General features: G+C 32.0%; 1 non-coding gene across 1 annotated transcript; it reads right to left on the minus strand.

Moving 5' to 3' along the window:
• Window positions 1-8,557: 8,557 nt before the first annotated feature.
• Trnan-auu lies at window positions 8,558-8,629 on the minus strand. The gene has a single exon. It is a non-coding gene; the product is annotated as a tRNA-Asn (tRNA).
• Between the last annotated feature and the right edge of the window lie 3,915 nt (window positions 8,630-12,544).

Here is a 12,544-nt window from a genome sequence, read left to right on the forward strand (position 1 = left end):
TTGATCACACTATAGTAGGCCTATATATAGTTAAAGCTTAGTAAGCTATAATTAGGCCTAAGTTATCCTGGATATTAAGTAGATCCCTGATAAAAGATCATGAGAAATTTGTTGGCGTTTCATTTTGACTATAATGGTAAATGATGAATGATGATAAATTTTACTATGTAAAAGTGTCATTTCCGGCCATCTCGAGAGGTACCATTTCCTCAAATGTTCTCACCCCAGCTCCAGCCATGGTGGGGCTGTGGTGGTTGTGAAATCACGTTTTTGAAGTAGGCCTATGTAAAGTACATACTCAAAGACAATGTTTTTAAGCTTTGTTTTCTATGGTATACACACACACACACACATTAATAAGATCTCTATGGTTGTCAAAAATCCATGATAAAAGATCATGAGAATTTTTTTTGGCACTTCATTTTGACTAATGGTGATGTGATGATGATGAATTTTACTAAAAGTGTCATTTCTGGCCATCTAGAGGTACTATTTCCTCAAATTTTCTTACCTCAGCTCCAACCATGGAGGTGGGTGTCGACTCACAAAATGCCCTCCCCCTCCACCTTTCAAAACAGGTCTGTGCCCTTCCCTGGGTATGACATTGAACTCCATCGAATCGGCTACTGATGTATGTCTTAGTGACTGCTGTTTGTTTTTAGGATGTGATCTGGTTTTTCATGTCAATGTTTCGTGATTATGACTATTCTGGCAGTGGATAAAAAATGTTTTGAGCAGAGGTGGATTTAAGGCCCCCCCCCTCCCTTCATTTTTTTAAGGAAAATAAAAGAAGAAAAATTCAAATTGAAGTGCGAGAGTGTAATTTCCGGCCATCTAGAGATGCCCTAGTAAATAATTTTCTTACCTCAGCCCAAACCATGGTGGGGCTTAGGTTGGTGGTTCCTCGGTTTGTGAAAGTCCCTCCCTGGTTCACCTCTCTTTCGAATTCCTGGATCTGCCACTGTTGATTTTTATATAATTATTTTTGCGCTTATTTATAATGCGTCTATTGCAATTTTCACTTTATCCTCTCAAACAGTCCTAAGAACGTTCAGAGTGCGATACTTCACAGGGGGATTCGCCTCCTTGACCCCTCCGGGGTCCTACGTAATTTGCATAACGGCTCCCCCCCCCCCTTTCAAAATCCTGGCTACGTCCCTGCTTATCTGTATCAACCTTTGGTTCAGCTCTTACATCAAAAGAAAAACGGTCATCAACCTATGATAAACATGTATAAAAATATTTTCATACTTGAACTTTTTTGAAAACCCTGTGCAAAATAAACATACTTCATATGACAAAGCCACAAACAACCTAGAAACACTTCAATGCACTGGCATTTATTTGTACAGCACTTGCACGTGAAAAAAAACAAAACATGAACATCTCAAAAATTGCTTTAATATCGGCTGAAGAGATAATTCATTCTAGGTTAACTAAAATTACAAGGTGATTGAGTTATAAATTAATTCTTATAGTTGAACGAAATTGTGCAATAATTTTATCTAGCATATAGTTCATATACTTTATAATGTTTATTATGTGATGATGTGCAATGAAAATGTCAATGAAGATACTAATAGTAAACAAAAATAAAAATATATAAATTTATTTATCTATTTATTCCATAAGCCTCAGGCAGGAGAAGCAAATTTTTACAATATGAATAAAATACAAAGTAAAGACAAAATGTTTAAAAAGGCAATAATAATCTATAAATACTATCTAAATCGTTAATAAATAATAAGGATTTAATACTATCACAGATTCCGTGATCAATACAAAAATTATTCTTAAAATATGACTTAGATCATGTATACGATATTTTACATCAAAAATGGATTTAATAACAAAAAGTTGTCGGTACAAACGAAATTTATTACACGAGAGACTAGGGTGCCCTTTATATAGACATATCATTGTTATTATGGGTAGGTCAGCTCTCTATAAATTATTGTATATTTAGGAAATATGTGAGATCTCGCCACAAAATGAGTCGCATCATCGGTGAGTTTAAATTGAGATAATCGCCAAAATAGGCCCCAGGCGGCCATTATTTTCGCGCTTTTTGGGGTTTTTTTTTTCACCTTTTCGAATTATTTAATAGGCCTTTTCACGAATTGGTAGACATCTTGAAGTGATGACAAACAACCCAACGTTCGTTCCGTGGCAAAACAAGGTAACTTGAAATTTTTACTTTTGGAGAAAAATAGAGTTAAAGTTTGCATGTTCGTAATTTCGAAATAAATTGTCGTAGCCTTTTGACATTTTGCAGGATTGTATAGCATTGTGATTATATTTAAAATTTTAATTACAACCTTTTGTTTATTGCAAAGTTATTAGCGATAATTACAGATACGTTGTTTTGCCACAGAAACATGTCGAGCTCGGTAATGTTGCAAATGCAACATATTTTTTGGAATGTATCAAATTTGGGGCAATCATATGCATTACCTATCCTGTTCATACATTGCTGTTTAAAGATGTATTATCTCTTGCTAATGTCAAAAAATCATAAAAAAATAATTTTGAAAGAAATTTGCTCATAATGCAATAGCATACAAATTATTAACTTCTGCATAAAAATTATTAACTGATGGGTAGACATTTTTTAAATACACTCATTTTTATGTTCAAGATGATAACTTTTATGTAACTTCAAATTGGGCAAGTTAATTAAAAAAAATATTTTTATGATTTTTTTGATATTTAGCATAGGACAATACATTTTTAAGATTATTGATATAAAAACACCAATAACCATTTGATTTTGCCTTGCCAAGTTTTGTGCTTAAAGATAGGTGGTGCTATTTCCGAAACTACTCTTATTATTGAGACCTGAAAGTTTCACAGGTAATTCAGACGTGTTTAATATACTCCTAAATGATATTATCTCAAAATCAACAAAAATGTCAGTTACATTGTTTTGCCTTGGGACGGGAGCCAAATCAATGATGAGTAACCAACAGAAATAAGATAAGCTTTGAGGATAAATTTTGTCCTCATGTTAGTTATCTAAAAATTCATAACTCCATAACAGAGGGTCACATCACATAATTTTTTTCTGGAAAATGTTCTCAAAAAACTATTCTTCACCACTATATGATTGAGAAAAAAAAATGAAAAATGTTTTTGATCTCCGAAATCAAGATGGAAAAAGAAGCCTATCTAAATAGTGTATTAAAATAGGTCTACGCATTACAGTGCAGTTTAGTACTTGTAGTACTCTAGACTAGCATTGTTTATAATTACCATATAAGATTTTCCTGTGTTAAAAACATGGTCTACTATACTATATTTCTTTATAAAACTAACATAATAAGAGAAATCTGTATATTATTGGTACTAATACGAAAGTTGCTATTGCACTGTAATGCATAGGTCTATTTTAATACACTATTTAGAAAAGCCTATCTAAATAGAATAGGCTTATTAAGTACATCATTAAGCCTATTCTAATAAACTATTTAGATAGGCTTTTCTTTTTCCATCTTGATTTCAGAGGTCAGAACAATTTTTTTTACAGTGGTACAGATTAATTTCCATACAAATTTCATTGAAATTCACCGATTTACTCAGAAACCCTGGGGGTAGGACCCTGGGGCGTGTCTTCCTTATAGATAAATAATTCCAAAAATAAGTATTGGATAACTTACATGAGGGAGAGATGGGTGTGATAACTAAAAATAAAGATGTCAGTTGAAATAATAGTCTGAACATCAATATTAAAAGTCTGGGCTTTACCTCACCCAGCCAGTCCATCCCCTCCAATTAAGGTAATTTAAACAGAAATAATTAATTGAAGTTATTGCATAAGTACATTAAAAAAAAAATCAGAATTCAGTGTTATATTTTAATATATTTTATATATTTATATTTTGTTACCAGATGATAGATAATAGTTTAAATTGAATGTGTGATGCCCTGGGAATCCCCTGGGGTGGAGGAATTATTTTGTTACCAGATGAAATGCTTTGTAAGTATGTGTTTGAGTTTATAATTTTCCATATACATAATCTTTTCCTAGTGGGAATAATTCTATGTAATAATTTAAAATTTACTTGTTTGAGTTTGTTTTCTCTAATCATTTTTACTTTTCTTTTAATGGTTAACATCCAATCAACTGTAGTATTAAAATGTAATTCCCATTTTAATTGACATTTCGGTTCTATACATTTTCTTTCGACAAAACTATTATACGTTTGTTTGCATTTTGCGTTACACAGTTTTGTAACAAGCAAAGGTTTCTGTTGCTCTGCATTCTCATTTTGTGAAAAATCACATCGTTCCATTCATGTGGAATGGCCTTTAACACAATATGATATTCTGATATCCAATTTGATTTAGTAGATAACTTTTCTAATAATTCGTTCGAATGAATAAATATATTTCCAAGCACAATATCTTTGATTTTTCTTATACCTGACCTCACCCAGCCAGTCCATCCCCTCCAATTAAGGTAATTTAAACAGAAATAATTAATTGAAGTTATTGCATAAGTACATAAAAAAAAATCAGAATTCAGTGTTATATTTTAATATATTTTATATATTTATATTTTGTTACCAGATGATAGATAATAGTTTAAATTGAATTTGTGATGCCCTGGGAATCCCCTGGGGTGGAGGAATTATTTTGTTACCAGATGAAATGCTTTGTAAGCGTGTGTTTGAGTTTATAATTTTCCATATACATAATCTTTTCCTTAATTGACATTTCGGTTCTATACATTTTCTTTCGACAAAACTATTATACGTTTGTTTGCATTTTGTGTTACACAGTTTTGTAACAAGCAAAGGTTTCTCCTGCTCTGCATTCTCATTTTGTGAAAAAATCACATCTTTCCATTCATGTTGAATGGCCTTTAACACAATATGATATTCTGATATCCAATTTGATTTAGTAGATCACTTTTCTAATAATTCGTTCGATTGAATAAATCTATTTCCAAGCACAATATCTTTGATTTTTCTTATACCTGACCTTACCCAGTTTCTATACAATAGTGATAGACCATTGTAAGTTATCATTTTATTTCCCCAAATGTTTTGTTCGAGTATTTCCTTATAACATGTTGGGTATTTCATTATAATTTCGTAAAACTAGTTAACGCCTTTAATACACCTATATAAAAACTAGGAATACCTTCGCATTTTTTTACATTTAAGTGTGACATATTTCAATAACATATTGCGGGCCAATTCTGTTAAAATACTTAGATGGCAATAATTTCCACTTAGACGTTTCATCATTGAAAAGACGTCTAGCCCATGATATGTTGAAAGATTGCACTTGAGACCTGAAGTCGGGTGCTTTTATTCCACCATGTTCATATTAGTTTATGAGAGTTAATTTCCGTTTTTTTATCCCACAAAAAGTCATAGACAATATTGTCAACTTGTTTTAAGACAAATTCGGGGGATTCTAAAATACTACAATTGTATACCAGCTTTGCTAACGCTAATTGTTGTAAAATTATAACCTTTCCAAATAAAGTTAAATTCCTTTTACGCCATAAATTAAGAATGTGTTTTAAAGATTCGATTTTTTTCATACCAATTTTTTTTTTATTACATATAGATTTGTCAAGGCCAACAAATATTCCAAGAATTTTGAAACCACTTGTCCATTTAATAATAAATGGACTACATTTCCTCAATTTCCATTGGCCTAACCACATGGCGTTTGCCTTTCTTTTTTTTTTTTAAATTTAATTGAAGACCAGAAACCTTTCCAAAATTAACTATTTTATCTAAACTTTTTTTTTATACTTTTCTCATCTTTAATAAATAAAACTGTGTCATCAGCTAATTGCGCTATTTTTTACTTCATTATCGCAATTGCCTGTATTTGGTAGCACAATACATTTTATCGTTATATCATTTCTTATTTTTAACGCCATGACTTCGGCTACCATAATGAAGAGGAGAGCAGACAAAGGGCAACCCTGTCTAATACCCCTGTGCATACTGAATCTGTTTGAGCACCAACCATTATTCATTACAATGCACTCAGTGCTACAGTACAGAACTTTTACCCATTTTATAAATAATGCCCCGAAATTGAAATGATAAAGTGTATTAATAAGAAAATCTCTATTTACAGTGTCAAAAGCTTTACTGAAATCAATACTTATAATTGCACCAGTTTGGTTTTCATTATCCATATATTCAAGTAAATAAAGCCTGACATTTTCGCCACCAAAGCGACCTTTAATATAACCTTTTTGGTCATTATTTATTATTTTTTTAATTACATTTTGAAGTCTTTTTGATAAAACAAAGGTGGCAATTTTATAATCGACATTTAAGAGGGTAATGGGCCTCCAATTATTAAGATCCTCGTGCTCGCCTTTTTTGGCGAACCCCTCTTCTTTGTGAATGTGATAGTTTCCCTATCTCTAACCCCTGGTTTAGACTTTTACACACTAAGGACCCTATTTTTGGTCAGAAAAAACGGTAAAACTCTACCGTAAGTCCATCTGTGCCAGGTGCTTTATTAATTTTCATTTTATGCATTGCGTTTTAGCACTCTGCAATGTAGATTTCACCTTCACATGATTGTTGCTCTTGGTGATTTACATGATTTTAAATATTCATGAATTTTATTCCTATCTATATTTTTATTGGAGTATAAATTCTCAAAGTAATTAACTTCTTCGGCTAGTATGTCTTTAGTTGTTTGGGCGTATGTACCATTGGGCTTTTTTATTTTTTTAATTTGTTTTTTTCTACCATTATTTTTTTCTAGTCCAAGAAAGTATTTAGAGTTAATATTTAGAGTTAATAATCTATAAATAATATATGAAATACTCAATAATATAAAGTATTCTTAAAATATGACTTGCATCATGCATACTCTGTATTTTACATCAAAAATTGAAAAGCTTTTAGTACCAGCAAAATATATTACTTATGAGACTAAGGTGTCCTTACTATCATTGTTATTATGGCTAGTTCAGTTTTCTATACATTATTTTATATTTAGAAAAAATATAATATGCTTTTTAAAATGCTGTTTTAAAAAAATATTTTTATTTCAATGATGAGTTTTTAAATTTCTACTAGTAGGTATATGATTCCACCTAATACATAAATAAATAAAAATTGCCGCTAGATCTTTCTCTTCTTTTCCATCCTCTGTTTGTTATAGTTCTCCATTTACTTCCTCCTTGACTGTTACACAGTCTTGTAAGCTTTGCTTGTACTGTATTTTTGCTTTTGGTACTTTTAAAAGATTTTCTTGCTAGAGTGGAGTCACAAATTCTGCTCCCATCAAATCATTCTGTAAGAAAAGAAAAACAAACACACAATGCTTCAGAATATAGTACTTCTATCCTACATTACATGCTTGATGAATATAAAGTTGATGGTATTAACAACAACGTTTTGCAAAACATAATAATGATTCGGGAAATGCGCAAATGAAGTCCTTCACACCGTTTGTCAGGGCAAAGGATGAGAAATAACAAAGAAATAAATCTGTGGCAAATTCTGTTTATTAACAGTGTATTGATTATTATGGGCAAGAGTTTACGGCATAGCATCTATTCGGTGGATGTGATTAGAGAAAGTATCTTGACTAAAAAAAAAACGTTACTCATTTATTCCGATTAAAAACACTATTATTATTATTATTATTGGTGTAATTTTGCCCTACCTGACGTGGAAATGTACCGAATACTCAGTACATTTGAAAACAACTGCGAAAAAAATAGCAAGTTGTTCTCAGGTGGGACTCGAACCCACGATCTCCAGATCACTAGCCTGGCATCATACCTATAGACACCGAGCTTGCGCCTGATGGCCAGGGTTGAATTTGAGTCCAAGTAATGGTACTGCAGTGTTGATAGTAATTTATTGTCGTGATGGAATAGACAATAACTGGATTTGCGTCACGAGAAACATGTATAGGTGTAATTTTGCCCTAGCTGACGTGGAAATGTACTGAATACTCAGTACGTTTGAAAACAATTGCGAAAAAAATCGCAAGTTGTTCTCGGGTGGGACTCGAACCCACGATCTCCAGATCACTAGCCTGGCATTATACCTGTAGACCACCGAGCTTGCGCCTGATGGCCAGGGTTGAATTCGAGTTCAAGTAAGCAGCGGGTACTGCTCAGTGTTGATAGTAATTGTTATTGTCCTGATGGAATAGACAATCTGGATTTGCGTCAGGAGAAAAAACATGTATAGGTGTAATTTTGCCCTACCTGACGTGGAAATGTACTGAATACTCAGTACGTTTGAAAACAATTGTGAAAAAAATCGCAAGTTGTTCTCGGGTGGGACTCGAACCCACGATCTCCAGATCAATAGCCTGGCATTATACCTGTAGACCATCGAGCTTGCGCCTGATGGCCAGGGTTGAATTTGAGTCCAAGTAATCAGTGGGTACTGCAGTGTTGATAGTAATTGTTATTGTCGTGATGGAATAGACAATAACTGGATTTGCGTCAGGAGAAACATGTATAGGTGTAATTTTGCCCTACCTGACGTGGAAATGTACTGAATACTCAGTAAGTTTGAAAACAATTGCGAAAAAAAAAATCGCAAGTTGTTCTCGGGTGGGACTCGAACCCACGATCTCCAGATCAATAGCCTGGCATTATACCTCTAGACCACCGAGCTTGCGCCTGATGGCCAGGGTTGAATTCGAGTCCAAGTAAGCAGCGGGTACTGCAGTGTTGATAGTAAATCAGAAATAGTCATCGGCCTTTATGTTCAGGTCAGAATTAGGGCCGTAGTACTGTATAAAACATTGGTACTATATCAGCCTTTGTGTTCAAGACATTTCCGTGTATGCACTGTGAAAAATATACATTTCTTGTACATTTCAAATTTTCCTTAAGTTTGCAATAAAGTTATTTTGAATCTTAAAATATACAGTAGATAATGCATATGACACCTGCAGTCCAGGTGCGGATCCATAATTTGTCAAACGGGGGTATCAAGGCCATAGGCACGGGTACGGTTGGCCAAGTTTCAACCTGAGCACTTTTTGACACACCACAAGTTAATTGCTTAGGTTGTGAACAGGAATGAAGGCTAAATTCCAATGTATTACTCAAACATCTCTCTCTTGACTTAACTCAGGAACCACAAATCTGTGAACTCTGGTGCGAACGGTTAATGAGAGTTTACATTATTTTCTTCCCTTTAGTGTAAGATTTATACCGATTATGAAACTAGGATGCATTTTTTCTTCAGTTGAAATCCAATGTCTGTATGGGTTTAGCTTTTATCCAAATCTAGTAGAAAAATTCTCAGACTAAAAATTGAATTATGAATTAAATGTTCCCTTATACACCTGCCTTGGACTAATATATTCATTTCTTCACTAAATTACCTAGTCAACTGAAAAGAAAAGATCATGCGTTTATCTGTACTGTATATTTATTCTTGATTGTTTTAGTATGCAACATTATTTTCTATAAATAAATATACTGTAAATATACCTTTTCATATATGTCATAGCAATATTGTTTTTCGTTCATAGGTCTAATCTTAGATATTATTTTTTTCAATGCCAAAAGGCAAACTACTAAAATAACAACAATGCTGAGATTAACAAACTTTCTCTTGAATAAACCTGCCCGTTTTGAATTAAAGTGCTTTTATTGTTTTGCTTCATCATAGCCCTGATATTATTTTTAAAAAAAACAATTTTCAGTAAAAATATTTTTAAACTATGTATTAGATTACTACTACAGAACATCATTAAAATTGGTGCATACAATGGAAAAACAGAAAATTTTTCCTGGGCCCTTTGAACCCCGAACAGAATCATAAATAATATATACAATATAAAATATACTTTTATATCGTTATCATATACATTTGACTTCAGAGTGCTGTCCATATCATTACAATCATTGTAAACCGTAGAAAGCTGAGAGCAGGAATCTTCCCCTTCCATGGTTTCAACGTCTCTTTCATTCAATCTTTCAACCCTTGCCCTGTAAAAGCAGCAAAGGATACCAATCTGTAGCTGTATTCTGTTGACTCCTGGATGAGTTACAATGTATTAAACCTCTTGTTGCTATGCAACTGCTATACTCCGATAAAATACTACGATGCTAGAAAGAGTGGAGTCAGAATTACTTACGACATTTATGGATATTTACTGAATTATAGAATCATAAATAATATATACAATATAAAATATACTTTTATATCGTTATCATATACATTTGACTTCAGAGTGCTGTCCATATCATTACAATCATTGTAAACCGTAGAAAGCTGAGAGCAGGAATCTTCCCCTTCCATGGTTTCAACGTCTCTTTCATTCAATCTTTCAACCCTTGCCCTGTAAAAGCAGCAAAGGATACCAATCAGTTTTATGAACAGGTTTATTTATACAATGATGAAAATATCTTTCTTCCTATCTGCTGATGGACGTATAGGTTAGAAATTGCTGGATAGTAGCTAATATAAATATCAAATTATGAAATAATTTATAATTTTATATTCAAAACATTCATTAAAAAAGAGAACCTAAAAGTGAGCGAGCAATAATTCACAACATTTAAGTGTGATTATCTACAATTACATACAATCAGTATATTGAATTTTCATCGATAATATTTTCTTGCAAAATAATAATATAACAATGATTTACAAAATTTGTTTGTAAGTGTTGACATTCTCACTTGTTTGTTAGAACATATTATATAATTAGCAACATTTATTTTCAGTAAAATAAATATATGTCAGTTGATGAAAAGAGTTTATTATACAGTGTTTTAATAGAAGCCTTGTTAACTTACCTTGTTGATGTTGAAAAGCTATTCAGTTTTCGAAGAAGGGAAATTTGACCTAGTGAAAAATACTAAAAACAATAAATTCATTCAAACATTCAACAATCATACACTATTATTCAGTTAAACATGGTTAGGTAATACATATATACTTCTCTTTTTATCTATAATAGAATCTTTATTCACAATAAAAGATAAGTACTGATATCAATTTTTTTTTAAATCTGAATTCATTTTTTTAAATATAAAAAATTATTCAAGCATTAAATATAGGCATACTGCTAAAGTAGCCTGACAATATCTTTAGCATGTTGAGTTTAAAATTAAATCAGTATCACAAAAATTCAGAAATATAAAAAAAAACTTGTCTATTGGTCTAATAAATTATATATATATATTTTATTGATCTATAAATCCTTGTTATAAGCATAATTAATCTTATCAATATCATTTATAAATATATATTAATTGATAAAATTGTGATGGTATACCTTTGTTATTCATTGGTGAATTAATGTGGCTTAAATACGGTAATAGTTGTGTGTGTAATGCTTCTGGTGTCCAGGAATGGCCAACAAATAATGCTTTTGCTGATAACACATTCTCAAGGCACTGATAAAATTAATAAAAAAAGCTGTGCTAAAAATAACCATGTCAAAAACTTCCCAACAAAATAAAACCATGAGGTCAATGTGCCCATTTGCTAAGTAAGTTTAAATTACACAATTTTATTGAGTGTCATTACAATCGCTTATCATAAACTTTACAGGGTACATGTGTATTAGCTAGGTTCACATTCAAAATTTAACGTGATCTAGTGGATCATGATCAAGCCAGTCACTTTATGTGAACCAACCAGAATCAAATAACGTGCTCAGCTTAATCACCTTATTGTGATCTAGTGGAGCATGTTGATTCATCATGATTAACCTTAGGTAACGTGATAAATTAATTCATGAGCTTGAATTCAACCAATCAGCCTTCAATTTATTAAACAGGTCCCAACCTCATTGGTTGTGCTTCTGGTAGTTTTCATGCAACACTGGACGCATTAGCATAAATAGATCATGATGATGGTTTCTATATGAACGGTTTTCTCTAATATGCTAAAGTTATCATGATGAATAGATCATGATAAGTTTATCACACTTATGTGAACGTGCCTATTTATCTGTTTGGCAACCTGCCAACATTGTGGTTTATGAAGAGGTTTCCATCCCATGCCACCTGTAGCTGTATTCTGTTGACTCCTGGATGAGTTACAATGTATTAAACCTCTTGTTGCTATGCAACTGCTATACTCCGATAAAATACTACGATGCTAGAAAGAGTGGAGTCAGAATTACTTACGACATTTATGGATATTTACTGAATTATAGAATCATAAATAATATATACAATATAAAATAAACTTCATAAATACACATGTATACATGCCTGGTTTCATTTTTCAAAATGTTATATTATCACAAATATGTTTTGTTCCACATTGCTTGTAACTGACAATTCATAAAACCATTATAGTAGAAAATAAACCATAATTTTCAATACTAAATAATATTTTCATATTATTTTTTAATTATGTAGGCAAAACATTTAGTAGAGTACTAATATATCGTAAAATAAAAGTAAGATTTTTTTTTCATATTTGCTACTTTACTTACTGAAAAATTAGAAGAAATTAGATCTGCATCACTTAGATACTCACTTCCTCGTACTACATCATCCACTCGAGTGTAAAACTCAAGGTAGTTCTGATGCAAGTAGAGGTTGAACATATCG

Source organism: Anneissia japonica, unplaced genomic scaffold (genome assembly GCF_011630105.1).
Source record: "Anneissia japonica isolate Jap-2015-1 unplaced genomic scaffold, ASM1163010v1 scaffold287587_len645178_cov120, whole genome shotgun sequence".
NCBI lineage: Eukaryota > Metazoa > Echinodermata > Crinoidea > Comatulida > Comatulidae > Anneissia > Anneissia japonica.